Source organism: Diplotaxodon limnothrissa, linkage group LG20 (genome assembly GCF_057381915.1).
Source record: "Diplotaxodon limnothrissa isolate DT_005_m linkage group LG20, D_limnothrissa_male_GT1.1, whole genome shotgun sequence".
Taxonomy (NCBI): domain Eukaryota; kingdom Metazoa; phylum Chordata; class Actinopteri; order Cichliformes; family Cichlidae; genus Diplotaxodon; species Diplotaxodon limnothrissa.
The window spans coordinates 38,992,599-38,998,916 of NC_140615.1; positions in this window are offsets into that span (position 1 = coordinate 38,992,599).

A 6,318-nucleotide genomic window follows, 5' to 3' on the forward strand; every position below is an offset into this window, starting at 1 on the left:
CGCTACATCTAAAAACATCCACCCTTCCATTAGCTGCACCCTGTCATCCTTCAGGGTCAGTCGTCAGGCTCAGGTACACCTACAGGTGTCCCTCACTCAACGCTGCCTCACAAAATCACCTCAGCCATCAATCAAAGACAGATCAAATCCTTTTATCTGCCCGTTGTGTGCAGCAGCATCAAGTCGAAGCAACAACAAAGCAAAAGCTTCTAATGCTTAAAAAACATCTGGTGAAACATCTGCCAGATAATGAGCTGAGCAAAGACGAGGTCATCCCTGAAATCCTTCAGTAGAGTGAGACCGTCACACCGATCAGATCACGTGGACAGGTAAAGATGACCAGGACAGACTGATCTCAGATCAGTTTATCACGTGGACAGGTAAAGATGGCCGGGACAGACTGATCTGAGATCAGTTTATCACGTGGACAGGTAAAGATGACCAGGACAGACTGATCTGAGATCAGTTTATCACGTGGACAGGTAAAGATGACCAGGACAGACTGATCTCAGATCAGTTTATCACGTGGACGGGTAAAGATGGCCGGGACAGACTGATCTGAGATCAGTTTATCACGTGGACAGGTAAAGATGACCGAGATAGACTGATCTCAGATCAATTTATCACGTGGACAGGTAAAGATGGCCGGGACAGACTGATCTGAGATCAGTTTATCACGTGGACAGGTAAAGATGACCAGGACAGACTGATCTCAGATCAGTTTATCACGTGGACGGGTAAAGATGGCCGGGACAGACTGATCTGAGATCAGTTTATCACGTGGACAGGTAAAGATGACCGAGATAGACTGATCTCAGATCAGTTTATTTATTTATTATTAGTTTCACTTCATCTGACTCGTGCTTGCCTTTTTGTAAAACATTCATTTGGTGTTTCTGTCACAGTTGGAGGCGTTTTACTTTGGAACGACGTACGTCTGATGTTAGTGGCTTTAAGGTGAAGATGGAGAATTTCAGCTGTCTCTGCCTCCGTAAACACAGCTGCACACCATCGTCCATGAAAGGATGGCACTTCTCATGTTGAGGTCACCAGACGTGTGAGGTCACAGCGGCCCCGTGGATTCCTGTGTAACGCTTATTCGTTTCTCATTTCATCTTCCTGTCCTTCCTGTTTATCTGTCGTCTGTTTGCCGTTTTCGGATGAACGGATGAAACTGCTCTGACTGTGACACTGGCTTGATTTCTTCAAAGCAGCGCGAGCTGTCCAGCGTTTGACCTCCTGTGTTTACTTTCTGCCCAGTTTGACCCATTTAGCAGACGTCAGCCTGTTTAAGGCTCTGATATCTATTCTGTGTGACTTACAGCAGTTATGACATGGTCTGATTTTCTCAGCCAATAAAGGAATATTTCATATATCAGTCGACTCTTCATTCTATCAGACACAGTTATCACAGCTCGTACATTTGCTTTTACACATGTATGTAAGCATTGAGCCAAATTTAGTGATGCCAACATATTAAACAAACAATATTTGTCTCTTATAACACATCTATATATACACTGTCAAAGATGCTTGTCTGTGAGTGAAGATTTAAGGTGACAGGAAATATAAATAACTGCGACTTGAATCTTTGCTGAAACTCAGTGTTTGGCACAGAGTTCAAACTCACTGCTGTAATAACTAATCATGATACATATAATAAATATAATATTGGCCATATTATATTTACATCACCACAGTGAGATGACTTTAGTCTCATGAACAACATCAGCTAATTCTTATTTACTAGCTAATCTTAAATGACTGTTCAGCAGAGACATGAAGCCCAACAATCATGTTTCACAGTCCCGTGGTCTCAGCCTCAGATACTCAACTGATCACACAGAGCTCGTGTAGAAACAAACAAACAAACAAACAAAACATTTGTCTCCTTCATCTCTGTCAAACAAAGCTGTATGAAACGTTTCCAGCTGTTAGTATCATGTTTGCTAGGCAACCTGGGCAGCGCAACAGCGGCTAGACCGTCCCATTTCACAAGCCTCGCACTTCCGGCCTTAGCGGTCTTTGAGTACGTGGCCCGTGTGGACCGTTAAGACTTCGTACTTTAAGGCTGCAGACCCTGAATTGGGAAACAGCCAGAGGGAACATGGAGCCCACAGGAAGACACAGAGACAGACGCCTAATGACTAAAAGCTGAAACATCAGCACAAAACCATAAAGACAACCAAGAACAACGCTGGCTCACAGACCCAGGACCATGACACAGGCGGTAAAAGACGACGCCACACCAAGTGACGGCCTGTGGCAGTAGTTTGTTGTTTTAATAGTATTTGATGTCATTTGTGAGCATATTTGTCACTTACTACTTCATTTTATTTGGGTGGTGTCCTTTTGAACCGATTTTGTTTAATTATTCAGTTTCTGAGCTGCTTTCATTGTGTTTTTAGTTCTGTAATCAGGCATTTCAGAAGCTTTGGGATAAATAAAGAAGACCTTGAATTATGTCACAGAGCGAATGCTAACTCGAATATCAGAATGCAGCATCTGAACTTTTAAACGTCTTCCTTCCCCCTCCCCAACCGGTCGCAGCAGATGGCCCCGCCCCTCCCTGAGCCTGGTTCTGCCGGAGGTTTCTTCCTGTTAAAAGGGAGTTTTTCATTCCCACTGTCACCAAAGTGGTCATAGGGGGTCATATGATTGCTGGGTCTATCTTACAAAATAAAGTGCCTTGACGTGCCTGATGTTGTGATTTGGCACTGTATAAATAAAGTTGAATAGAAAATAAAAAGAGCGTTGTACACCGTGGATGCTTGGGCCGTCTCCGGACACTGTTCACCTCAGACATTTTGTGAATGTTGTAAACAACTTTGGCATCGTAATGAAACACAATGAAGGAAAGATGAACAAAATGAACTTCATGTTCTTCACTAAGACCCGAAACAGCGGCCGAGATCAGAAACCAATCAGGAAAGCGTTTACTGAAATCACGTGAGCAGGAGGCTCAGAGACCAGTCAGACCTCTTTTACATCAGAAGAGTCGCCCCCTGCTGGACAGTAGAGAGCAGCAGGTGTAAGACGCTTAAGCTCCGCCTTTACTTGCCACACCCGAATGCTACGTCCATCCTTTATATACAGACTGATGCCATCCACGCTCCACCTAGCTGAGGCGGATGCCGCAGGTCTCTGAGATGGGACTGTTAACTCTTCCTGAATTACAGAAAAGGACACCATGGATGTATCACCGACAGCCAGCATCTGACAAAACATTAGGTCACTCTCTGAGGTGACAACATGTAGCCAAAGTCGAGATCAGAGATGATGTATGAGGGAGAGATAAACGCTGCAAGCACAGCACCTTTCAGAGACAATTACGTGAGCAGGACTCCCCACCTTTCATACATCGGCTCTCTATTTACCTCCCACAGGAACAACCTCCTCACAGGTAATAGTTCCAAACTGTGGAATAAATTCTCCTGAGCCACAGACGCAGCGACGTGTTGAGTTTTGTGAAATGAGATTGTTTCAGTCCTGGTATAAAGCTTGTTTTTATGTGGGGCCCGGGTGTGAAGTACAGACTTCAGCCTGACCTCCTGCTCCTCTTCCTCTGAGAAACTAAACGATCGTGTTCAACATCAGCACGTTCACTGTCACGAAACAGTCTGAAAGCAAGACTCACAAACCTTCTGTTTCACTCCAGCCTGCAGGTAGAAATGAAAAAGGAAATTTCACCTCTCAGTCTGAGACAATGCTGCAGGTCTGAGCTCCAGACTCTCGTTGAGCCGCATCCATCCATAACTTCGTGTGGGACAGCCTTGTACCCTCACCTCCATTATTTTAACACTCTAAGGTCGGGGTGGGCAAGTCCAGGGTTCAAGGGCCGGTGTCCTGCAGGGTGTAGCTGTCAGCACGCTACATCAAGAACCAAACCTCATCACTCGGAGGGTGGAGGGGGTGGATGTGGGACATCACATGTGATTTTTCACATGAGTAATAAGAGACACGTCTCTGCTGAGGTCATATATCAAACTTTCCACATCAACTAAAACTTTGCTTTCCTGGTTGCCATGGTGACACCTTCCTGTTTGCACTGCACTTCTGACACGAGATGTGTTTCTCACTGAAATTACAAATGTGTGCGTGTGTGCGTGTGCGTGTGTGTGTAACTGTTGCTGTGTGAACGTGAAACAAAAGGCTGATGTGCAGAGAGACCAGCTGCACACGAGACAGTGAATCACACAGCAGTCGACCTGGACTCACACACGCACACACACACGTACACAGACACACACATACACACACGCGCGCACACACGCGCACACACACGCACACACACACGTACACAGACACACACATACACACGCGCGCACACGCGCGCACACACACGCACACACAGCTTCCACCTTCATAATTAAATCTGTAGATCTGCTGTCTGTCATCCTCAGGATGTCAGACAGTCTGAGGCCGCCAGTGTCGCTGACTTATGCACACGCCGTACTTTGACTCTGGCGCCCTGCTGAACGCCGTGTCGCTGGATAAGATGCCAGCAGAGTGACATGTCTGTAACAGAGTCGTGATTTAAAGAAAGCGTCAGCCACAACTGTGTGTGGAGACCCAGGACACGGAGACCCCGGTGGGACAGACGTGCGCTGCCTCAAGCTCAGATTCACGTCAGGTTAGATCTGACAGCTGATCAAAAACAGGCAAACGTGAACGCTTCTGGCCTCACACGGGTCTGAATGTGAACGCAGCGAGGCTGAGAGAGGACCGGTGTTCAGCTCTTTGTTTTCAGCCTTGAAGAATCTGGAAATCTGTGAATGTGCTGAAACTTGAAGTGGATCGTTAATAAAAAGGATTGTTTGTTCTACCGCCTCTGAAAGAGAACACTTCATCTCAGCACACCGCCATCATTATTCTCCAGGTGTGACATAACCCACTCGGGCTTCCTGAGGTAAGCTCGCCTTCACGGTCACTCACAGCTCACGACTTCTTCAGCTAACAGCCAATCGAGCAGCACCGGTGGTTGGTTATCCCCGCCCCCCTCATGCTGTTTCTGTAACCAGCCCGAAACAGCCGTGGCCTCTCCTTTGACATTTCGCTCAGAGCGCCGCTGCTCTGCAGAAACAATTAAATCGATCGTGACCAGGTCTGCTGCTTTGTATTGATCACGGGAGCACTTTGCAGGTTTTCCTGCCGCCTTAGAAATGTCACTGAAAGCCAGTGCGGTGCTGTTATAATCGTCTGTCACAGAGGCATCCAAGCTGTCACGAGGGGCGGGGGGATGACCCAAACGGTCACACGGCGACCCACAAACTGACAAAGAAACCGGCGGAGGAGGACAGTTAGGGCGGGACGCATGAACCTAAAGACAGGAACTGAAAACTTGGACGACACAGTGAAAAGCAGGACATGCATGAAGCTCAAACACGTAGACGAGACAGAGGATGAGGAGGAACATTTGAAAGGTTCGTGGCCTCCAACCAGCCACACTCACATGACTGGTTTCTACCTGTGGGCAGGTACATGGCGGTGAATTGTTCCTGGTCTGATATTAGACTGTTGCAAAGATGTAAAATGTCCTCTGACGTCTGTCTCGTCGAAAGAAGCAGAAGAAAATCCAAACGGCACTATTTCATTAAAACGATGCTTCGTGTTCCTCCTCCTCGCGTGAAACAGAATTTAAGGAATGCGCTGCTCGGATTTCTCCCCGATCAGGAAACCCTTCTGCCTTCAGTGCAACGTTCAGCAGGATGGCAGCTTATCGGGATCAGAGGGGGCTGGAGCCTTAGCCAGCTACCTACTCTGTGAGAGGCGTGGTCCACCTGGACAGGTCACCAATCAGCTACAACCACTCACACCTGAGGATCATTTATATTCAGCAGTTAAGCTAACCCCACCCGCTGCATGTGTTTGGACTGCTGCAGGAAGCCTGAGAGAATCCACGCAGACATGCAAACTCCACACAGAAGGGCCCCGGATTCAAACCTTGGACCTTCTTTCTGTGATGCAACAGTGCAAACCACTGCGCTGCTCCATGCTAATGATGCAAACATTGATATCTGACATGTTTCTGATGTCACATTCCTCGCCTGCTGCCAGCTCCTCTCTGACTCTAACAGGACCTCATTCATTCACACCCAGGAAACACTGTACTGAGATCAGCTGATGAGCAGGCAGTTTCTCTACAGGACAAGGACCTTTGCTATTATCTCCTTTAGCAGAGGAGACACCGGAGCATCCTTCAAGACTGTGGACCTCCTGTCCCATAAGTCAAAGGGATGTGATGCTCACGAAAGCAAACCACCCACATGGCTGACAGAGGCTCACTTTTTGGAGCTGTTCATAATAACACACACACAA